Here is a 24,888-nt window from a genome sequence, read left to right as displayed (position 1 = left end):
AACTCGGTGGAACTCAACTTATTTAATGCTGAAGTCTGCAATAGAGTATAGGGCAGTCTTTGATGTTATGGAATCACAAGATCCTAATTACATGGACAAGCCTTCTAATACAGATTGGAACATGGCAGACCTACTTTGCAATGTGTTCAAACCCTTCTATGATGCTACAAATGTAGTTTCTGGTACATTATACCCAACAGCAAACCACTGTTTCCATGTCCTATGGGAAGTCAAAGGAAAAATAGAAACTTTGGAATCAAATACAGATATTTCCATTGCAGTTATGGCGAGCAAAATGAAACTGAAGTTTCAGAAATACTGGGACATATGCTTGTTACAGATATGTGTTCCAGTAGTTCTAGATCCTAGGTTTAAGCTCAGTTTTGTATCATTTCGTTTGGACGCTGGTTTTGGTGATAAAGGTCTAGCATACACTGAAATGGTAAAGACCACATTGCAAAATCTATTTTCTGCATATTCATCAATGGCACCTGATTTAAACTACTCACAACCAGAGCCCAATGATGGAAGTATTGATGAAGATGACTGCTGGGCAGACTTTGAACAACATCTTGCAGCACAAAAAAGGAAGAGAGTGAAAAGTGAGCTTGACACATATCTGCAAGATGATCTTTTCCCTCGACAAAAGAAATTTGATATTCTGCAGTGGTGGATGATGCATTCTACAAAGTATCCTGTGGTTTCTCGTATGGCAAGGGATGTGTTTGCAGCACCCGCATCGACTGTAGCTTCTGAATCTGCATTTTCCACTAGTGGAAGAATTGTTAGTGACTACAGAAGCCGACTAACAAGCAAGAAAGTTCAAGCCTTAGTATGCCTGCAGGATTGGTTGAGAGCAGAAGGTACATTTTCTTTGAATTGTACAAAGTAGCATATTGTTAGTTTGAGTATTGTTGTTTGAGCAATAACGACACCTTATAACTCATTACTCGCTCTTGTTTCAGGTTTATCAGATGTTAAATTATCAGAAGATGATATTGGCGATGGTGACGATATTTGAGGAAAGGAGGTGTCAGGTTGAGCAAAGAAGGGTGGCAAAGAAGGGGTGCAAGACACGGAGAACTGGAGAAGAAAATGACATTTTTTTTTGTCTTTGTAGATATAGAACTCCTTTCAGTTTAGCATTTCAACTTTATTTATGTTACTGTCTTTTGGAATTCTTAAATATTTGGTCCTAGATTATTGCAGTGGGGGCATGGCTCCTTTTCCAGATCTCGTTATTCCTTTCTCAGGCTATCTATCATATTTTCTGTGCCATTGCTTATTTCCTGGACTTAGATTCATGTTATCTCAAACATGCTGCTTAATGGCTCACAGTTTTGTACCAAGTAAGCTTGCTGCGATTACTATTGTATTGGTCTTGAGTAACATCCTATTCATGCATGGTGAGTGACATTAGGTATGAAAAGCTAGTCGGAGAACAGTTCTCAATATCTGATGCAGATTACTGCGTGTTCCATTCTCCATATAATGCCAGGTGGTTATCATCCAATGCGCATGAACTCCGGAAATGAGTAAGTATTATCATCTCTGTTTTTGTTTCCTAAATTCTGAACTTTTCATTATAAGTCATTATATTATGTAGTTGTTAACTTGATATGATAGTACTGCACAATCAGGTTGCTACAGATTACAGAACACGTATTTACTATACCACTTGCACTTTGAATGACACATGTTGCTATCCACTGGTTTCCTGACTTGGACACACCATTTCCTTGTCAGTTTTTCCCTTGCCATCCAGTTTCATGTCAAGCTGATTGTCCTAATTATTTATTTTTCTATCCCTTGTTTGATGTCTTCTTATGCAGCAACTTCAGGTATTGCAGGGTCTGTGCAGATACAATGCACCGATCTCTGCTCCTCCTCAGGAGACAGGTTTGTTTGTTTAAAATTTAGAACATCTTAGGTGTACCAGGTTAGTCGTTGGTCAGTCCATAACTTTGCGACGTGTGGTGCCTATCTTAGGTGTACCAGACGCTCTTGTTCCGATTGATCCACTCAGTCCTCAAGTAAATCTTCAACCAGGGTACTGTTTCTGTGCTTTGGAAATCTGACTTGTATCTACTTTTTCTCTCTCTTATATATATGTAGATTTGACTTTGCTTGTGCAGGGAGACAGCTGCAGTTTGGGTATCATTAAATGTTCCATGTGGGCAACCGCCTGATTTATATGAGGGTGAAATATTCATTACTGCAGTAAAGACAGAATTAGAGTAAGCCTTTCCTTGCTCATTTCTATCCTGTTGTCTTAGATGTAAAAAAAAGTTGCCTTTAGTCTTACAGAAAAAGAGCACCGAACGAATCCATCTTATTTGGCATGCTTGGTCAGAAAAACTAATTCTTACTTATAATGCTGGCCCAAGTGTTCACATGTATGTTAGAACAAGAGATGCCATTAAGCATATTCTATATGAATATATCGGATATACAGTGGTGGATGATTATTCATTAAGTGATATATAGCTTTTATTAAAATTTGTTACTTGAGATGTCAAATTCAGAATCTTGAGTAACCTTGTAAGTTTACCTGCTTATATACCTTTCTACCTTTAAAAAAATCTAGAAGGATTCAGGTCAAGTAAGTATGAAACAATCACGTTACTGTAAAGAAATTGTTTCACACCGCTCTTGAACAAGAATCCCAAGTTTAAGTGTCACGATATGATACCTGCATGCAGACACAAATGTCCAGGTGACATTAGCTTTGATTTCTGGGTTATATACTTTCTTACTGACCTAATTTCTGGTAGCAGTTCCAGAACATAATCTCTACCAAAATCTGAAAAGTACAGGCTACATAGAGAATTAAGAAGTTGTCTTGACCTCACTGGACCCAGAGACTACTCGTCACCAGAGGAAATGGTATTCTGCTCTGATAATATATTCTTAAGGATTAACCATGTTATTCCTTTTTTTTCCTAATTGTGCTATAACATTTAGGTACAAAAACTAACATCAGCTTCTACTGCACTGAGGAGGGTGTTGGATAATCCAGCACCCCAGGACTGTCAAGAGAATAATGGATTTGGAGACATGATGGATAAAGATGTTATGAACAATGTTTCAGTTCGCTTGAAGTTAAGCCTTACTGTTTGGGATTTCACTCTCCCAGTGACACCTTCTTTACCTGCTATTTTTGTTGTATCCTGGCAATATTCCTTTTTACTATGTTCCATTTCCATTTCTGTGCAGCAACACATAATTAGAACCGCATATTAGAATTTATGATTGAATTGTCATATCGGTGTCTTGTTGCAGCTACTAACAATTCGCATTTGAGTTGAGGACATATGGATGTGTTCTCCTTTGACTACATGTTATATATCTGAAACTGTCATTGAAGATCGATTCTGTTTGGAGCATGGCACTGAAGGATGGTATAGTGCACTGGATCATCACTTTAGGAAACATAATACATAGATACTGTATTGTACGTCTTGTGGGTTTTGCATATAAATTTGTTGTGTCCGCGGAACACTTGTCCGCAAGATCCGCAGCTTTGTGACAAGCCGTAAGCCCGCTAATAAACTTTGCGGCAAGCAAAGCGGGTTAGCGCACCCTGATTGGTTGCTGCACCGTGCGTGGCTTAGGCCAGGTGCGGTGCGGGCGTCGGCTCCCACATTCCCCATTCGGCGATCAACGAGCGAGAAAAGAACGAGAGCGAGAGATAGAACGGAAGAGAGGGAGAGCGATAGAGAAGGCAAGGCGGAGGGGGAGGGGAAGGAGAGGGCGCAGGGCACCAGGCTCCGGCGGCCGTCCAGGGCACCGGCGAAGTGGGCCCCAGCGCGGAATAGAGAGAAGAGGAGCAAGGCAGAGAGGGGAAAGGAAGGGACGCAGCGCGGCGGAGGGGAACGCGCCGGCGGCGGCGAGGCCCGGCTGCGCGGCAAGGCATGGCAGAGTAGACGGAGGAGCAGAGCACGACAGAAGGGAGAGAGCGAGGCAGAGGGAGAGAGATGGGCAGAGGCTGACCGGAGGGGGAGGGGAATGAGCAGAGCACGGCGACGGCGGGCGCTCGGCAGCGGCGCTTGGCTCCGGCGCGGCGTCTTCGACGCGGAGAGGCAGTGCGACGGCGGCAATGCTCGGCTCGCGGGAAGCGCGGCGCCCCGGCAGCGAGGCGAAGAAGAGAAGGAGAGGGAGCTCAGGAGAGGAGTGTCTGGAGCCCGAGCTCGGGGGCGAGTCTCGTCGTCGGCCATGGCTGGCTTTTTATAGCCGCGCGCGAGCGGTTGGCCAGGAGAAATATCTCCGGCGACAGCCGGTGGTGAGCTGGCGTCCTCATCCACGCGCGGGTAACGACGGCGGAGAAAGGCGGTCGCGCACAGGAGGTCAGCGGCGGCGGCGACATGGGCACAGTGTGGCCTCTGACTTCCTGGAGAAGAAGGAGCTGACGGGCGGGTCCCACTCATCGGTGGGAGAAAGGAAAAGGGAAGAGGAAGAAGGGTTGCTGTTGCGCTGCTGGGCCGCGTGGCCATGCTGGCCCATGACGGGGAGAGGGGAAAGGCGCGCGCGAGCTGGGCCAGTGTCCTCCTGCCGAAGGCCTGGCAGGCCCATGCGGAAAAGAGGAAAGGGGGAGGAGGGAGAAGGGGAGGTGGGCCGCGACTGCGGGCTGGACCAAGGGAGAGGGAGAAGAGGATTGAGCCCGGGAATCCTTTTCCATTTAAACCTCGTTCGGTTACAATAATTCCTGGCCAGATCCATTCCTACCCTTTGCGTTTCTTCAGTATTTTTTATAGCACGGGAACTGTTCCTGCTCAGCAAAGACCGGTAACGGCATAACCGAACGGGCCCTTAAGAAATCTTTTCCATTTTCTCAGAAAATTAAGAAGATGTAACCATGTATATACTACGGTGTATTTCTAGATACTAAGAAGATTAAAGAATGTGATACTAGTATTCATGATGTATTTCCTAACATTTTATATAGTCTAGTATGAGTAGTATATCTATTCTATTATAACTATGATAGAAATTAAAAGAAATGATCTCATATTTCTAGGTTTTCTAATGATTATAAATTAACTAAATGTAAATTGAGAAGGGAATATCAGAAAGAAAAATTAAACCTATAATTTATTAATGTGATGGCTATTATAATTCCTAGAGAATAAAATAGTATTTATATCTATGATGTATTATCTACCTCTATAATATAAAGAAAATGTTTTAAATAATTCAAGAATTCAATTGGTAATTAAGGGAAGTTATTTTGGTGCCGCAAATAAATTCCAGAAAAGCAACCATACAAGCATGCAAGCAAACATTCGAGCGTTCAAGCAATCACGCAAGCATTCAAACATACACTCAAGCAACCAAAGCGCATGCAATTTAAATGCGAAGCGATTCTCTAATCCTAGAAAATATTCCTAAGGCTACAATTAAATCCTACGCGACACGCAAATGCATATGGTGGATTTTTAATGCAGGGTTTTCAGAAAACATTTTTAAAACGGTTTTGAGGAAAATAAACTAATCAAGTTTTAATTTGTTGTAAATTTTAAAAAGTTTAAATTTTTAAGATAGTATGACTCTTGCACCAAAAATCAGAAACAGTATAATAGCTTGATGGTGAAGTCTCTTATCTCTGAATCTAAATATAAAACACATCCGTTCGAATCCTGTCCTTGTATTTGATTTTTCTAATTTACACCAACCACATCACGCACGTGGGAGAAAAAACTAAACAGGAAAAGTCAAGTTCGAAAATAAAACGAAAGAGTCCGTGGAGTATAATAATAAAAAATGTGGTTTAGGTAACCAAAAAAAAAAATGATCGGTGCCCCTTTATTGCCCATACCAGGACGTATATGGCCTCTTTATTTTTATTTTTAAGTTACGCGGAATCCGATTGGACTAGCTACTGCTGGCTGCCTTGACGTACTAATCCGTTTTGTATACGTTTTGTTATCACAAGCAGAACACGAGGCTCATTGGGTGTGGCAGCTCCTAATACATTTCCTAAACTTTAACTGCTGCTTAATACTAGTCGCCGCGACCACCGACCGATCGATCGGATGACGTACTGGTGGCTGGTGCTATATATTGTCATGCTAGCTCTGCTCGTCTCGTCCGGCTATATCGACCCCCTGCAGCCTCCGCTTTGCGTAATTGCGTGTTTGAGTGTTCACAATATGGCACGAGTTTTAGCCTATGGTGGAGCAGCAGCCGCAGCTGGCTTCGGCCCGCCGTGGCTCGCGGTGCTCGGCATGGCCCTGCTCTCCGTCTGGGCGATCACGCTCGCCGTCCTCCTCTGTGGCGACAACAGCTCGGACAAACCCAGACCAAGATACAACGGTGCTGCCACTGCAGCAGTTATTGGAGGTTCATCAGCTTGTGGCGGTGGAGGTGGCTGTGGTGGCGGTGGAGGTGGCTGTGGTGGCGGTGGTGGCGGCGGCTGCTAGAGTTCATCGCATCGGATGCGTCAGCAGCATTAGTTGCTGATTGCTGTGCAGGTCAGCAGGATGCGAGAGGACGTGCTTATGGATATTTACTTGTTTTTAGTAATTGTCATGTGATTAATATGTACTCTCTGCTGGTGCTATTAGCATGATGTAATGTTAAATAATGCTATTATGTATGTGCTTATTAGTTTTTGCTTGTTGTCAACTTCTCTGCTGGTGCTATTAGCATGATGTAATGTTAAATAATGCATGGAAGATCATCTTTGAATTCGTACTCTTATCTATATATACGCTTGGAACCTCTATGCGCAAGTGTTTTTACCCTCTACTCGTTCTTCTCCTGGTTCATTTGGAAGGAGCACACAACCGCCGTGTCTTGGACGCGGTCACCAAGTTGCCGTGTCTTGGTTCATTGGGGCTATTGTCAAATCAACTAGTTAAGCAGTATATATGTAATGATAGGTTCGAGCAGATATCTTCAACACTGAAATTACACCCCAAGTTCGTGGTCCACCAATATGTTGGAAACTACTAGGATTCAAGCTCGCGAGGAAACGCGAACGATCTCTGGTTTATTTTGTTGCTTTCATTGAGGCTATTGTCAAATCAACTAGTGTAGTGATGTGGGTTCTCTGACCAAACAGATACACACACGTGTGTGTGCGTGTGAGTGTGGAGTGTATGGGCTGTGTACGTCCAAATTGTACCTGATAAAAAAAAACTAGTGTAGTGATGGGTTCGACTGGTTGATCAGAGAACCTATGGTTTTACATGGCAAATAATGCTCAAACGAAGCAGATAATTTTGTTGGAGAAATCTTGATGATAAATTTGATGACCCGAGAACAGTTGAGCTAGCCAGACAAGCCCAAACCACCAATCTAATAAAGGATCAAAACTTGTACCCGTGTTTTTCGGATGTAAGGGTTCTTGCAAGTTGCCTCAAAAGCGCTAGGGCAGCCAAAGGTATGGTCGAGGTCTGTCCGCGCTCCTCCTGCTCTACAACAAAACTGCAAATTCATCGTTCACCTATTTGATCATATTGATGAATTCAGGGTGCTCGTTGTATGATGAGACACCATATTCATCATCGTTAGATGAAAGTTGTCCGGACTCTCGTCTGAGTAAGGGTGATGAGTCCGGGTCAACATGAAGGGCATGAGTGCAGTTTGGGAAGTAAAAAAAAGCAAGATGAAAGAAACTCTCCACTTGTCCGAGTAGTTAGGAGGAGATGGATAGAGAGAAAATTTTGACACTTTAATATTATATATAGATATAGATATAGAAAACAAAAAATAATATGGATTATGATTTTTACCCCTTTTATTTAGTATTGCCCCTATCTATTTGGTCCATACTTTTGTCTGGATACCACTTATTAATTTTTTGACCAACTGATTTTTCTTGATGGACGACTATACATATTTCTCTGACCACTCTAAAACCGTTATTCTTTACAAATAGATTGTGAGCTAAGAATTTGTTAGGATAAAAAAAGGCAAGATAGCTATTTTGGTCGGTCCTTAAACTATCGTATGAGGTTTAATTTCATTCTTAGACTTTCAAAATAACTGTTTTAGATCTCAAACTTTATTTTTAGGTTTAATTTCATCCCAGAATTATTAAAGTGTCCGTTTCAGTCTTCACTTACATTTTCGTCTCAGTTTCATCATTGGACTATGATAGTTCAGGGACTGTAATGAAATGCACTTGGTAGTTTATAGATGAGTTTTAAACGCAAAGTGCAAAGTTTGAGAACTAAATTGGTCAGTTTGATAATCGTAAGATGAAACTAGGCCTAAAAGTAAAGTTGTGCGGGCCAAAATGACTATTTCAAAAGAAAGTATCCTTTGCGTGTGATAGATCTAGCTGGATATTTTCAGTTGCCAGGGTGTCACCGATCGATCGAAGTCCTTGAGAACTACACGTGATTCACACAGATCCGGGTAGAACCAACTCCATTCGTGATTCACACAGATCCGGGTAGAACCAACCCAGAAGTCCTTGAGAACTACACGTGATTCACACAGATCCGGGTAGAACCAACTCCATTCGTGATTCACACAGATCCGGGTAGAGCCAACCCAGAAGGCGCCTAATGCTTGCTAGGAACGGAAAAGGAACCAGCCCAGAAGCCGTCCAACGCGAGTACACGAACGACGCTATCTCAAGCAACACGTACACGAGCCTCATTGCGTGGCAGCTGCTCGTAGGTTTTGCTGCCTGAAATCGACAGCGAGCCGCCAATGTCCATTTCTTTATCTACTTTCGGCTGAGTGCAGCACTGCAGCAGATCAATTTGTTTCCTAATTACTGCTTAATTGTCGGCGCGAACAACCGACCAATCCGATGACTTACCCCTGCTATATATAGTCTGGCTAGCTCTGCGTCTCTCGTCCGGCTATAGATCGCTACGTCTCTCGTTTGATTGAGTTTCTAGGAGCAAACTGTCCATGAGACTCACACTCTTTCTCAGCTAAACAGAAAAACTACACAGAGATTTTGGTGAAGACTGAAGAGTAGTTAAATACCATTTGGGAAGCTGCGATAAAGAAAACTTACATAGTCGATCTTCACCAAAATCCTGCCAGAATCGATTCTCATCCGCTCTCCACCCTACTCGTTCACCAGAATCAACTAGAGTCATCCTACCAAAAAAAAAGGAGCTAAAGGCTAAAAATCAGGAAGTGAAACTCTGCAAACAGGCCCTCGCAATATGGCACGTGCTCTCGCCAATGGTGGAGCAGCAGTCGCAGCTGGCTGCGCCTGGCCGTGGCTCGTGGTGCTCGCCATTGCACTGTTCTCCGTCTTCGGGGTCGCCGTCTTCCTCTGTGGCCACAGGTCGGACAGACCGAGACCAAGATACGGCAGCGGAGCTGACGCTGGTGGAGCTGTCACAGCTGCTGCAGCTGCTAGTGCCCTCCACGGTGGTGCCGGAGGGGGCTGTGGTGGTGGAGGACACGGTGGTGCCGGAGGGGGCTGTGGTGGTGGAGGACACGGCGGTTGCTAGAGTTTCATCGCATCGGATGCATCAGCTGCTGTGCAGGTCAGCAGGGATGCCAGAGGAAGTGCATATGGATATTTGCTACAGTAGTTATCAATTGTTATATGTTAATATATATATATATATATATATATATATATATATATATATATATATATATATATATATATATATATATATGTATCATAAGTAATGACTTTGTATAATCTGTATTATGGATGTGCTTATTAGTAATCTGTATTATGGATGTGCTTATTAGTGTTTGCTTGTTGGCACTTCTCTTGTGTTATTAGCACGATGCATTATATATATGTTAATATATATGTATCGTAAGAAACGACTGTCTGTAATCTGTATTTGGATGTGCTTATTAGTTTTTGCTACTTGCCAACAACTTCTCTGGTGCTATTAACATGATGTAATAATATAACAAATAATGCATGGAAGACAGTCTTTGAATTTGTACATCTACACGCAAGCTCTTCATGAGAGCTATATTATCTAGAGACCTAGGTTTGCAGGGGAGGCTGTGAGGTGTTAAAATTTGATTGCACTGTTTGTTTATCAAGTGTAAGCGCTTAAATTAACTGTAAGAATGGCCATGCGTGTCACTCTGTTTCCATCGACACCGGAAGTAAGTTGTAGCTGTTTCGATCTGAATTAATGATCTTCAGGTTATTAGCTGCACCCTGTGTCCCTGAGTCAAATCAACGAGGTAAGCAGAGAACTCCCGATATATATATTTTGATCAGTGCAAACTTGTAGGTTATGTTGACATGAAAGAGCATCAATAATGTGCTAGCTAATTAATTAGTCACTCATCTTATGACGACCAGATAAGCAACAGGAATACTAACAATCACAGACACAATTGACACTGCAAGTTGAGGAGTAAAAACCCAATAAACCAGCCAATCCACTCTCATTTTTCAGTTTTCACTATAATCAACAATGGGTGGAACAAAAAATCAGACATTAAAACAGCAGCCAAACTCAGTCACCAACCCAAAACAGATTCACCCAAATAGTGAAACAACAAAAGTTTCTAGAGGGTTCTAGAAGTATCCAGGTATAGTTGAGCTAGTAGATGGGAGGAGAAAGAAGGTGAAAGGTGGTAGAATGGAGCAGAGCTCCCGCCCCCTGTTTGTCCGTCCGGTCGTTCAAATGTTCAATGCTCATGTCGATTGCTTGCCGGGCCAGGCCGAGCAAATATATGTTTAGTACACCAGCCCACTTGCCAATTGAGTAGCCCAATCAGGATACAGGTTCCTAAAATCGCTCCCTCCATAAGGCCTAATTTGGAAATTCCAATCCCTCCAGGATTTCGGACTTTTCTCTGGGTGGGTAATTCTTGGGAATATCATTCTAATTATCCTTCTAGTTCTTAGTGGGGGTTTTCCATCCCTGGGATTTCCTTCCCGTTGCTTCCAAAAGAGCCAAGGTAGACAGTAATTTGACATGTCCCTGCAGACGCAAAAGTTGGCTCTGAGGCCAGCTCCACATAAACAAAAATTTCCTTCCTTAGAGGGCCTCCTAGCTCGCGCGAAGCAACGCCACATGTGGAGAACGCCTAACGTGCTGTATCTGTGACTCACAACGACTAGACCACTGTGGTCTGTGGCCAAACATCTGTAAAACATGTGCAGATACATATGTACTAGACCAAGCTCTGGCCTCTAAGGGCTACTTTATTTTGCAGATCCTATGGTTCGAGATGTTTCGTCGTCTCTTTATTTTGGTGTTGTGGTATTGACTGTTTCATGTTGTATATTATTGATTCAAGATGTTCATGCATTTTTTGTTTGATATTTTCTCTTTGGAGAAGCTACAATTGTTTCAATGGTTTTCTCTATTACTCACCATTGCATTGCAATAGCTTTTCTCTCATGTTTCATATGGCGTCTTGAGATATTGCAAGGGTGTGGTGCTTGACACAAGCGTGAGAGGGCGGTGTGGGAAACCAGATCGACCAATGATTTGCCACAGGGCCCGCTGTCTGTTATAAGCATTTTTAAACGGATATCCGGATGCTAGCAAGTCTAATAGAGTTATACCTTATTAGGCTACAATATCCGAATTAATTTACTTGTAATTGGCAATTAAAAAAGAGACGATGATGAGTCACTGAATAGGTCAGTTGTTAAATAAACAACACTTTCTTCCATTTTGGTATATTTCTTTTTGCATGGTTGTCCTCTGTCAAGGTTACCTACTTGCTCTATATAATACTAGTTCATCACGCGTGCCCTCGCGCACGCCGGTAAGGTAGGAAAGGAGATAAAGGGGATTTTTTTGCACTCAATTCATTGTATAGATTGAATGGGGAGCTGAGAAATCCAACCATGCAGCCGACGGATCCGCCCATCCATCACCGGAGCCGGCAAGGGAAGGGGAGGGAAGCAAGAGAGAGAGCGCACCTTTACGTGTACAGTGGCCGGGCAGCTGTCTTTCCACGGTCACCTCTCCCGCGGCCCGCGACCACAGTGTGCAGCGGCGGCGGCGGCCAGCGGGCCTGCTCGCAGCGGCACGCTCGCACCCACCCCCGCCCAGGGGCATGGCCGCCGAGCACAGGCAGCTAGGGTTTGGTCGAGCACACGCGGAGCGGCGGGAAGGGGCAGTGCGGGGGAAGCAGCGGCAGCGCATGTAGCTAGGGTTTGGTGGTGCACACGCGGAGCGGCGGGAAGGGCCAGCGCTGGGGAAGCAGCGGCGGCGACTACCGGCATGGGCCTGTCGTGCCGCTCCGTGGCTGAGGATGTCCACCGCCGTCGGGGCGTCCATGGTCGGGGCCCACACGCGGCGCTGCGTAGCAGGCCGGGTGCGCCGTCTCCCCGCCAGCGCGGCGCGTGAAGAGAGACGAACCTGTGGGACGAAGCCGCATCGGGGTGGCAGCCACGGCGGCGTCCACCTACGGGGGGCAGAGGGGGCCAGCTCACGGACGTGTGCCACCGTCCAGCCGGCGCACCGGCCATCGGTGGAGCCCATGCAGCTAGATCTAGTGGAGATGGGGAGGCCTCGCGCTGGATCCGCCTGCTGGCCGTAGATCGACCGCCTCCGTTGCCGGCGCAGGCTCCACACCGGGAGGGGCCCTGCGAGCGGCCGCTTCAGATCCACTGCCGAGGTTGCCGACGTGACCTCCCCGTCATCCACGCCCACCACGGAGGTCACTCCGCCGCCAGAGCCCTCGGCCGCGTCAGGGCCTCCACTGGCTGCCCGCGCGCCCGTGGGGACGACCGTCGACGGAGGGGCCAAACCCTAGGCCGCGCGACCCGCTGCCTTGCGTCGCGAGGAGGAAGCGGCGTGGTGGAGGGCCAGGAGGAGGAGGAGGAGGAGGGTGGCCGCGGCTGCGTGGAGGGCCGGCCACCGCCTCGGTCGCCCCGCGCCGTCGCCTCGGTCGCGTCGCGACTGGGGAGCGAGGGAGGGAGCGTACATGAGAGAGAGAGAGGTGAGGATGAGAAGTTTCTGAAAGAGAATCAGGAGCTCGAGTATATATTTGCTCCACCGGATTCGTAGGAGAAGCCGCAGAAGCTAGCAAAATCAACCTAGAGCGACGAGGAGCCGGCAGAAGCTGATTCCAACAGAAGCGGCCACAAGAAATCTGGGCCACACGACGGACGATCGGACGGCCAGGAGAATTCGGGGCGACGTGAACACCCTGAGAGACGGCCAAACTCTCCTGCTTTGATATATACTAATATATAGTAAATATCACATGAAGAATTTTTTTTCTTATATAGGTCGAGCAAGCTTAATTACTTCACGGTATTTTTCATACAAAAGGATGTGCGTTCTGAGTAAAAAGTTTTCTTTTTATAAATAGATAGTGGGCTCATAATTGGTTAGGATCGACCCAAACAAAAATGCCATTTTCGCGTGACAGATTGACTTTGGATATGTTTAGTGCCTAGTTCCTAAAATTTTGCAAAAATTTTCAAGATTACCCGTTACATCGAATCTTTGGACGCATGCATAAAGTATTAAATATAAATAAAAAATAAAACTAATTACCCAGTTTAGACGAAATTCACGAGACGAATCTTTTAAGCCTAATTAGACTATAATTGGACACTAATTGTCAAATAACAACAAAAGTGCTACAATACCATTTTCCAAAAAATTTCGCCAACTAAACAAGGCCTTAGTTGCTGGTCTTCTGAATCGGGTTTCGAAGTCCTTGAGGCTTGAGAACAACACGTATTTGACTACGACCACATCCAACGTTATGCTTGATAACGCACATCCAACTCCATCGGGCATCGGGGCTTCACAAATCACAGGTCCGGACGATGGAACCAGTCAAGAAGGCGTCTGGGATAAGGAAGTGAGGAAAAGAAAACACATCTGTACGGCTGTACCGCGTGTTCTGGTGTCCATGGGTTTGTAGAGGCGGTTTGACTCAGACCACGCGTCGTAAGTCATGAGATTTTTATTTGCGTGTATGTGGCTGCAAGGGTCAAACTCAAGACCCTCGGCCTCACACATTGCTTCTTTACCGCAACGACTCGGAATCACTAGTACAAAGTGGCTGATACAATCTTTTGTATTTACTTTAATAAATATTGTAATGCATATTTTGAGACCCAAATGAATTCAAATGTAAAATAGTTTAAACTAAAAAGTATTAGATCTCTATGAATAATACAACTTTGGTTTCAGTATTTTATCCACCAGAAGTCATTTGAAAACTATTAAAAAAATTTGAATTTCAAAATTGAAAAACTTAAAACAGATTTTCTGAGCACTACATAATTTCAAATGAAAAGTGAACCAATATAGAGTCGTAGATCTCTTCGAGTACTACAACTTTGATTTAGGTCATTTTTCCATCCGAGATCATTTGAAACAAAATTTTTTGGGTATTAAAGGATTTCAAATGAAAAAATAATCAACTACAAAAACGTAATTCTCTTCAAGTACTACAACTTTGGTTTATGTCATTTATACAATCGAGGTCATTTGAAAAATTTTAATAAAATAAATTTCAAATTACAAAAACTAAAAAGGCGGGCTTTAAATGATTTGAAATGAAAAGTTAACAACTATAATGTTGTAGATCTCTTCGAGTAATACAACTTTAATATAAAATTAGTCTTCATCCGGTTTCATTTTAAAAAGTTATAAATGTTACTATGTGCATCTATTTTAGAGGTGCGCCAAATTGCCAACCTAAAGACGGATGAAATTATGAGCTGACTCTAAAAATACCTCTATTTCTCTATGTAGAAATAATATTTTTACTGGCAGCCATCTATACATTTATAGAAGCAATTAAAAATAGAGGATATTTCTAGAGTCGGTTGAGTTTTCTAGCCGCCTCTAAATTAAAAAGTAAATTTCGGATAGATTGGCTCATAAACTATTTTTAAAGGAAAATTTTAACAAAACCGCCCTGGTAAAACAATAGAAATGTTTCTAAAAATCTATAGCAGCGGTGACTTCCAACACGAATAACGGTTTCCTCGAGCAAAACACGAGCCTCCTCATGTTGCTCGTAGTTTTTGCTGACTGACACCGACGGCGAGAGCCAAGGTCCATGTCCTTATTATCTACTTTTCAATTGAGTGCGGCTAAATAGCCGATGGGGACATAGCGGGTGACTGATGTCATGCTCTTCTTAACAGATAGAGAAATCTGGGACTCTGTAGCGTGGTGGGAGTTGCACAATATCATACCAGGTAGGGTATGGGCGCTGGTAAGAGCCATCATAGTAGTTATCCGGTTAACAAACTCTTCAGTATCCATGCCACCAATTTCTTGTCTCGGCTGCCCTTGAGCCTGAGCCTGAGATCCTTGTACTTGGACTTGTTGATTCTGAGCCAAAGACTGCTAGAGTTGCTGTGTATTATAATTGTAAGGGTTCTGATACCCAGGATGTGGCATAAGCTCATATGTACTGGCATCAGAAACCAAGTGGTATCCCTTTAGATAGTCGATCTGAGCATTGTGAGTTGCATATCCTTGCAATCGACTATTGAAGTAGTTAGGATCAACATTCCTGATGATCCTTTGCACTGATGGAGCAATTCTTTGGGCCCACTGAGGCGTTTAATAGGAAGTACTGAATCTACCCTGACCCGACCGTTGCACAACCTGCTGAGTAGCTAGGGAGGTTGGCTGCTGGACTATCTACGTGGCAGGGGCACTTGGTGATTGTTGTGTTGGTGGCTGCCCCCTGTCATCTGAGCTTGCCCCCCTACCGTTGGTAAGGCCTGACCTTGCCCCCCTGCTATTTGCAGGGTCTGATATTGAGTCTGTCCTCCTGGAAGCTGCTGTACTGGTGGCTGCTAGAACTGCCCACCATTCGGCTGTTGACTAGTACCAGGTATGTTGCTTGCCACAGCCAAAGGGTTCAAGCCATTAGAGTATGCTGGTCCAACTTGATCAACTGGTGCTCCAAAGAAGATCTCTCTCAAAACGTTGCCAATCGTGTTGGCCAACACCTTATTGTGGTTTGTAAAGGCTTCATGGGTAGTCTTGTGGACCAAATGAGCAGTGGTCCTTGCTTCAACATCTTCACTTTGATCATGCAGGAGAACGCTTGGCAGGGGAGCCTTCTGGACAACTGAATCACGCGTCCTACTGTAAGACAGCAAGCACTTCTCTCTGAATCCCCCTGCCGTTTGCTCAATGAGCGCCTTCTGGTTGTCAGACAAGTCTTCAAGGTTGACCTTAAGAACCATCTGATTATCCATGATGACGATTGTGGTCGACTTCTGATCAAACGATTGTGGTCCCACTGAACGTGCCAAGAATGTGTCGACGACAGAAAGCGACAGGTAGCCACCGACACACGTAGCAAGCCGAGAGAAACCACGCGGAGCAGATCCTGAGCTCTCTCCAGACATAGGAAGGGTGCCAGACCAGATGGTCGTGACCGAGGGCGTGCCAGTCAATTTGACCCTACAATTGACAAGGACAGAAAAGTTGATCAGTAATTTAAGGTGGAACATGCCAGTGTTTGTCCAGACAGATCGAAATATACGGCCAAGTGGCCAGTATGATAAGGCTATCGACTAGAGAGTCGATATCTAGCATGTTCATGATGTAATGTAAACAACACAAGCATATCGACAATTATTATTTACTTAGTTGCATGGATCTAGCTTAGCCGATGATCATGAAAACATGCGAAAGATGTAAGGGTAGACGTGTAAGCATACATGTGAGAGACATATTGGCCTTTAACCAAGACAAAAACAAGTAAAAGCATATAATCAACCAGTACATCCTCAACAAAATAGGCTATTGTCTAGAATAGCCGATTCTAGTGATCGTGTCGTACGACATACGATCACTCATCCATTAGATATAAATAAATCTACAAAGGACTAGACTCAATCTATTGTACCGTCAACAGGTCAAGTCATCTGATGCAGCATTAATGGTAGGTTCCTAGATCGAAGACCAGCAATCGATAGATCTACTTATGTCACAAAGGAGTCATGAAGGCATGTCATACGCGTTAAAGCTCAAGCCATCGACTAAATAGCCGATGGGGACATAACGGGTGACTAACGCCATGCTCTTCTTAATAGATAGAGAAATCTAGGACTCTATAGCGTGGTGGGAGTTGCACAATATCATACCAGGCAGGGTATGGGTGCTGGTAAGAGCCACCTTGTCCCTTAGGCTTTAGACCAAACTAGCTTTGCATGATAGCAGTTATCCGATTAACAAACTCTTCAGTATCCATGCCGCCAACTTCTTGTCTCGGCTGCCCTTGAGCCTGAGCCTGAGATCCTTGTACTTGGACTTGTTGATTCTGAGCCAAAGACTGCTGGAGTTGCTGTGTATTATAATTGTAAGGGTTTTGATACCCAGGATGTGGCATAAGCTCATATGTACTGGCATCAGAAACCAAGTGGTATCCCTCTAGATAGTCGATCTGAGCATTGTGAGTTGCGTATCCTTGTAATCGACTATTGAAGTAGTTAGGATCAACATTCCTAATGATCCTTTGCACTGATGGAGCAATTCTTTGGGCCCACTGAGGCGTTTAATAGGAAGTACTGAATCTACCCTGAGCCGGCCATTGCACAACCTGCTGAGTAGCTGGGGAGGTTGGCTGCTGGACTATATGCGTGGCAGGGGCACTTGGTGATTGTTGTGCTGGTGGCTGCCCCCCTGTCATCTGAGCTTGCCCCCTGCCGTTGGTAAGGCCTAACCTTGCCCCTTGCGATTGGCAGAGTTTGACCTTGCCCCCCGCTATTTGTAGGGTCTGATCTTGAGCCTGTCCTCCTAGAAGCTGCTATATTGGTGGCTATTAGAACTGCCCACTATTCGACTATTGACTAGTATCAGGTATGTTGCTTGCCACAGCCGAAGGATTCCAGCCATTAGAGTATGCTGGCCCAACTTGATCAACTGGCACTCCAAAGAAGATCTCTTTCAAAACGTTGCCAATCGTGTTGGCCAACACCTTATTGTGGTTTGTAAAGGCTTCATGGACAGTCTTGTGGACCAAATGAGCAGTGGTCCTTGCTTCAACATCTTCACTTTGACCATGCAGGAGAACGCTTGGCAGGGGAGTCTTCTGGACAACTGAATCACGCGTCTTATTGTAAGACAGCAAGCACTTCTCTCTAAATCCCCCTGCCGCTTGCTCAATGAGTGCCTTTTGGTCGTCAGACAAGTCTTCAAGGTTGACCTTAAGAATAGTCTGATTATCCATGATGACGATTGTGGTCGACTTCTGATCAAACGATTGTGGTCCCACTGGGCGTGCCAAGGATGTGTCGACGACAGAAAGCGATAGGTAGCCGCCGGCACACGTAGCAAGCCGAGAGAAACCACGTGGAGCATATCTCAAGCTCTTTCCAGACTTAGGAAGGGCATCGGACCGGATAGTCGTGACCGAGGGCGTGCCAGTCAATTTAACCCTACAATTGACAAGGAGAGAAAAGTTGATCAGTAATTTAAGGTGGAACATACCAGTGTTTGTCCAGACAGTTCGAAATATACGGCCAAGTGGCCAGTACGATAAGGCTATCGACTAGAGAGTCGATATCCAGCATGTTGATGATATAATGTAAACAACACAAGCATATCGACAATTATCATTTACTCAGTTGCATGGATCTAGCTTAGCCGATGATCATGAAAACATGCGAAAGATATAAGGGTAGACGTGTAAGCATACATGTGAGAGATATACTAGCCTTTAAAAAAGACAAAAACAAGTAAAAGCATATAAGCAGTTAGTACATCCTCAACAAAACAAGCTATCGGCTTGAATAGCCGATTCTAGTGATCGTGTCGTACGACATACGATCACTCATCCATTAGATATAAATAAATCTACAAGCAACTAGACTCAATCTATTGTACCATCAACAGGTCGAGTCGTCTGATGCAGCATTGACCGATTACAAACTTAGAAAAGAAAATCAAAACTTCCTAATTTAAGATAACTCGACTCCATTCTTTCCCTTCTATGGAACCCGATGCGTCTTCTTGTCCTGTGCCTTGTCTCTCTTGCCAATGGGGTCTATTCCCCTGATATGTTGACATCATCTTGATGGCAACTCAGTTAGCCAGTCTTGTTGATTATTTCGGCTTTCCCTTGATAGATTCTGACCTCGGGGCCCTTTCACTTTGAACCAAATTTTGGTGTCAACACATGCCCTCCAATTTTGGGATAAAATAATTTTATTCCAAAATTTTCCTTTATGACCGTTGCACGCGCTGCGCATTCACACTGAAACCTCCGCCTCGGTCCCCACTCTAGGCAAGAACTTTCATCATATTCCTGAAATTGCCCCTATCTCCATCACTCCCCTTTTGCTTTTCTCGTCGACCGCCACAACTTCCGAACGCCAAACCCTAGCAAATCTAGGATTCCAATCTCGGCACAGCGCCCATGCAATTTCCATGGGATCTTCATAGGTGACGATTCAACTAGGTAGCGCATCACCAACACTTCATTTGGAGACCCGAATCCACTTCTTCGAGCTTGATGGCGACCATCGACTTCGTCCCAGAGGTATGACCCAGAGACCTTCTTTGTTGTTTTTTCGCTTTTTACTCATCCTCTGGCTCACAGATCTGCTCTTTCTGGTATAGGATCTTAAGAACAAAATCTTGATCCCAACTGATGTTGAGAACGCTTACTTCTTGGGCCCGATGGGTGATCCAGATCCGACCGAGCTTGTCAATTTAGAAATAGGTACGCTTCCATTCAAACAATCTAACATGAGCCTTTCAGTATGGAATAAGACTTTCAGGGCATGGCCACTCCTGTTAAATGGGTGGAGGGATTGGTATCTCAGAGTAGCCAAAACCCATCAGACCAAATGGGTAGATTATGATTTGGACCAGTGCATAGCTCTATCTCTATCTAGCATAAAGAAGAATGAACCCATGTTGAAATCAGCTTCATACTTCTGGTCCAATGCTTTCAACGCCTTCATATTTGGTCATGGGCCGATGACAGTCACCTTGGCTGATATCCATATGTTAACCGGCCTTAGGATTACAAGGCCCCTTCAACCCTATGACCTTGTTGGAATTCTAGAACATAAAGTTTAGAGTGTCAGGTCCGGTGGGTGGGGAGGCTACATTGCTGTGCACAAGCGGACTCAGAACAGGAGCACTGATCCTAAAGAACATGCATCCTTCTTGAACATGTGGTTAGAGAAGTATCTCTTCTGCGGGTCTTCATGCAGCCCGAATGACAATTACTGGTATTTGGCAGAACGACTATCCTGTGGTGCTGATATCCCCTTAGGCAAGTGTCTGCTTGGATCCTTGTACCACCTGATGCATCAAGTGTCTTCAAAATTGATGATGAATGAGCCAATTGGTACAATCAGTGGACCATGGTGGCTCTTGTAGTTGTGGATGAACCTGCATATGCAGAAGGTCGCAGCGAATGACCTTTGAACTTTAAGCTTCCCCTCTCTGAATTATTCGGAAGATCAAGAAGAGGCTCTAGATGAAGAAGATAAGTTTCGTCGATGTTTGTCTTTTGGCAAGGCTGCATCGACTATCTCAATCAATTGGAGCACCGGTCAGTTCTTTAGAGGTTTCTACAAGGGGCTTCTGGATGAGGCTCTAAGTTGGTTCATCTATTCAGAGATTGTCGAATTCGAACTCTTGATCTCTTTTAGATTCGAAACTGCCTATTCGGACGAGCCATCGACTGCAATTTTCTAGTGCATAGTCAAACTAGGGTTGTTCCTAGTGGAATTTAGACATGGTCGGGAGAAACCGCCGATATCCTATGAATTCTACAGTCCTTTCATTGCTGCTCGCCAACTTGGCTTTGGACAGTTGCCTCCCGGGCTCTTCTTTGCAGACAAACTAAGGCCAAGAGAAGCCGTCAATCAACCATGGGAATTCTAGAGAATTCGGTAGTTTCAGGATGCGCTGCCTTCCATCAATGCCGAAGGATGGAAGTGTGGCCCCTTTTCTTCAAATTTGTTTGACGCTTGGTGGCAAGAATGGGCCCAACATCTATTTTGTAGTTCAGTTACACCCTTTTGTCAATCACTGGATCCTAGTTTCCAACCTAAAACTGAGGTAAATGCCTGCCCACAACTTTTCCAAATGGTCCGACATTATTCTTATCATCATGCTATTTGCAGGACTTGGATTCTACTCCCCCCACAAACAGTAGGAGCGGTCAGTTGATTGAGTATACCGGCTGGTGCCCAAACCCGAGAATGGTATGCCGAGCGCCCACTCTAAACGCTATCCTGAAAACTCAGGCCATTCCCGTGATCGTGCAGCTTTCCATGTCGTGGAAACGCAAAGCCCCAAAGGGCCACTTGGCCAAGGTTACGACGTGGAAGCATTCACGTAGAAACCCAGGATCTTCATCGGCTTCCAAAGTGAGTGTCTTAGCGTATCCATAGTATATCTTATCAAACTCGTTTGTCCCAATCATCCTTCAAGTATCAACTCATAATTCCACCAATCTAGGCTTCTGGGATGATGGGGACGGGTGGCTCATCGACCACTACTGAGCCGACAGCCGATGAGTAGCGCCTGTTATCTTTTGCTAACGTCGCCACTAGAGTAAGTACTCTTGTAATTAACATCTTAATCTTCCGAAAACTAACCAATTCCTCTTTTTAGGCCGACCCCCAATTGAGCACTAACGACGAAGCCACGGAACAGATCCCAAAGACTTCATCAAAAGGAGGGACAGAGGTACTTCCTGGAATAACTCCTTGCTTGCATTAAGTTTGAATAATCATGAGTAACTTTCCTACAGATTCTATTTGGAGGTCCAGACCATGAACAGAGCTCTTCAGGAACGTCGACTACTCAGGTAAAACAATTCTCGGCTATTCCTTAGTCTTTTCTCATCAATCTTGTTGATCACTTCCCCATTAGCCGACTGGAGACCAGGAGGAGGACGATGCAAGGAATGCGGATACAAGCACCACTAATTCCTTAGGCGAGGGGGCTCGTGATGACCATCAAGAGGTCAATGGTAAGTTTCTGAGTCCGTTTCCCCATTTATGTTTGCAATTCTTTGGATCTAAGCTCTTTCCCCTATTTAGACGTGAACTTTGAGTCAGGGCCGACCCCTAGTGCTACGATTGATCAAGAATCTGGTCGGCCAGCCGGTGATAGGGAATCTGAAGATATTCCATATCCTCAACCCACCGATGGTGAACATCAACACACTGCATCCTTCTTCTACCCGAATCTCCTGAATCGTATTAAAACTAATCCTTGGTCTGGGCAGGATCTAAGAAGCCAATTGAGGAGCCTGATGAAGGTATGGGCACATCGTTGGACGTTCCCCCATCCCCAGTGAAAGAGGTATGAGTTACTTTATAATGGTCTAGGGATTAGGTGCCTTGTTGTTCTCGAACCTGACTATTTCTTTGTAGGTGCAAAGCTCACCATATCTAAACGTCTTCCCCTTTGACATCAAAGATTATATTGAAGAGGGGGAAATAGGTTGCTCTGCTCCTAATACCCATCAAGAAGAACATGTCTTGTCGTGTGCAACCAGAGATCGGCTACAATTGATGCTTTCCCATTTGGAAAGAAACATAACCGACCTGGTCTGCAATGCGAGGCTGCTTCTGGACATCTTTCTGGCCATCAAAGGAGAATTGAATCAAGACCTTCTCGCTATTCTAACTCCTGTCGCCTTTATTGAGGGTCAAGCTCCCAAAGTGATTCAAGCCAAGCAAAGATTAGCTGACCGCGAAGTTCAAAGCACCCTGGTTGTTCGAGAGGAATCAACCAAACAGGAGATGCTTTGTTTGAAGGAATTGATCGATGGCTCGAAGAATGCTCTTTCTAAGTCTCAAGAGAAAATCAATTCTTTGAAGATTGAACGAGAGCAGCTGCTGATGAAGCTGGAAGAGATCAACTCTTTAATTCAACTTGAGGAAGCCAACTAGCCCAACTTCGTAAGACGGCAGAGGAGAAGAAAAAGGAGATGACTGCCAAATACAACGAACTTATGGCGATCCAAAGTCAGAAAGATAAAACCATCCTTGGGTCAGCTGACGAAAGACAACCGGCTGATTGCACCACACCGCAAGGGATGGTTCAGCCCACAAGATGATGACTTGCGGCTCATGGCACAGCTCGGCGCACGTCGCAAGACACCTCGGTGACATCCTAAAGATAGCATAGAATTTGTTAGGATATGTCGAATGTAATATTCCATATAAATCTTATTCGTTACTCGATTAGTTGTAGACCTGATCGGTATGTAACCCTACCCCGGGCTATATAAGGCGGGTAGGCGACCCCCTCAAAACACACGCAATCATATACGATAGCCAATACAAACCGTCGGGACATAGGATTAGGGTATTATGTCAAGCTGACGGCCTGAACCTGTCTAAATCTTGTGTCTTGTCACAATCTCGCTCCTGATCTCGCTCACCTCTGCGACAAAACTACCATCATGGGTATACCCCTCGGTGGACTGCCGAGCACGTTTAGTCGACACTATTCCTCGAGCGAACATGCCTTGTGTAGTTGGAGGGAAGGAGTGTGGAGTGCCCGCCTACGAGCAGGTTCCTCGCCATGGCACCTCCCTCGGCCATCCAAGGCGCGGCCAGAGGAGGAGCAGATGCAGGAGTGGCCGCCTGCGAGCGGGTCCTCGGCCATGCAGAAGCGGACGAGAGAGGAGTGGGGGTCGCCAAGGCGCTCCGACGAGCCTCACGCGCGAGTGGGCGGGGGAGGTGAGCGGCGTAGACCTGTGTGGGACGTGAGAGGGAGGGGCATCGAGCAGAAAAACGCCAACAGTGGAGGAAACACGAGCGGGAGACTGCGGTGCCAATAACGTAGGATCCAGTGCAAGTTCAATTCTTTCCACCTCTTGATTCCTAGACAATCTGAGATTAATCAAGGGTGTTTAGGTGGGATTCTCAATTATTTTCACCGAGAATCGGATTATAAGTTGAAACAGACACACCCATTGAGCCCAAGCCCCAAAGCAAACTCAACGGGTTCGATCTTATTAGGCGAAGTGAAACTAGGTGAGGAAATTTTGACGAAATCACAACAGATATGTTTGTAAAATTTGACGAAATCACACCAATTTTGACGAAATCACAACAGATGTGTTTGTAAAATTTGACAAAATCACACCATTTGCTTGTCATGGACAAGATGTGATTGATCTTCTCCAAATCAGACAACCTGTCAACCGTCCACTTGCGCAATTTTACAGGAAACCAGTGGGGCCATAGCCTGGAGACCTAGTCCAAGTCATCAGGTGTGCCCCCTGTTGGCACTGTCGGCGTTCAGGTTTGCACGAGATAGCCTAAAGATGGGGCAGGCAGTGGTGGAAAATGAAATCATTCAAAATGCTATTTCTCACCAGAGAAACCCCGCTCGCCCTCTCATGTACACTATTTCAAGATTATGAATACACAGAATAATAGCCAGAAGATTGCACAAAGTGATGCTTTAATTTTAACCATACAAACAAACATTAGCAAAGAGAGGTTAGAGGATCCATAACCCTGCTAAATGAGGCCTAAGTAAAATCAAGCAAAGTAACTCGGGAAGAAACTAGAAAAACTGGGTGTCAAGTTTTGCAACGACCCAATAATCTAAAGGAAGGGTAACAGTAAACAGGAAAAATAGGGTGTCATTTTAACAACGAACCATACCCAATCTAGAGGAACAGTAACAACAAACACGCAAGAGATCGATGACATACTTAACATAGCCAATAATCTCCTTGCATCAACCAAATTTTGCAGGTCAAATAACAGCACATTGCGAAGGTTTAAGAAACAACTACCATGCCAAGGAACAGATGTCAAATGTCAGCTGATTTAACAGGAAGCAGGTCCTAGTAGAAATATTATGAATGGGCATAACAGTTTTCACTATCAACAGTGTGAAAAGATAGCGAGAATCAACAGTTCATGGATCAATGATCAACTCAACACTTCTTTTATATTTCTCCAGGTAGAAACATTTAGCTAGTTTTTCTGGAAGATCCTTTCAAAGCAACACACAAAATTAAGCTTGTTCC

The 24,888-nt window shown here is 44.8% G+C and overlaps 1 long non-coding RNA gene across 1 annotated transcript; it reads left to right on the top strand.

Moving 5' to 3' along the window:
- Nucleotides 1-1,984: 1,984 nt before the first annotated feature.
- Nucleotides 1,985-3,067, top strand: LOC136546429 (uncharacterized). Its single transcript, XR_010781352.1, has 4 exons — nt 1,985-2,050; nt 2,136-2,237; nt 2,778-2,886; nt 2,965-3,067. It is a non-coding gene; the product is annotated as an uncharacterized lncRNA (long non-coding RNA).
- Nucleotides 3,068-24,888: the final 21,821 nt, after the last annotated feature.

This window comes from Miscanthus floridulus, chromosome 3 (genome assembly GCF_019320115.1).
Source record: "Miscanthus floridulus cultivar M001 chromosome 3, ASM1932011v1, whole genome shotgun sequence".
NCBI lineage: Eukaryota > Viridiplantae > Streptophyta > Magnoliopsida > Poales > Poaceae > Miscanthus > Miscanthus floridulus.
The sequence above is the reverse complement of the archived record's forward strand: the minus strand, read 5'-3'. Positions and strand labels throughout refer to the sequence as shown.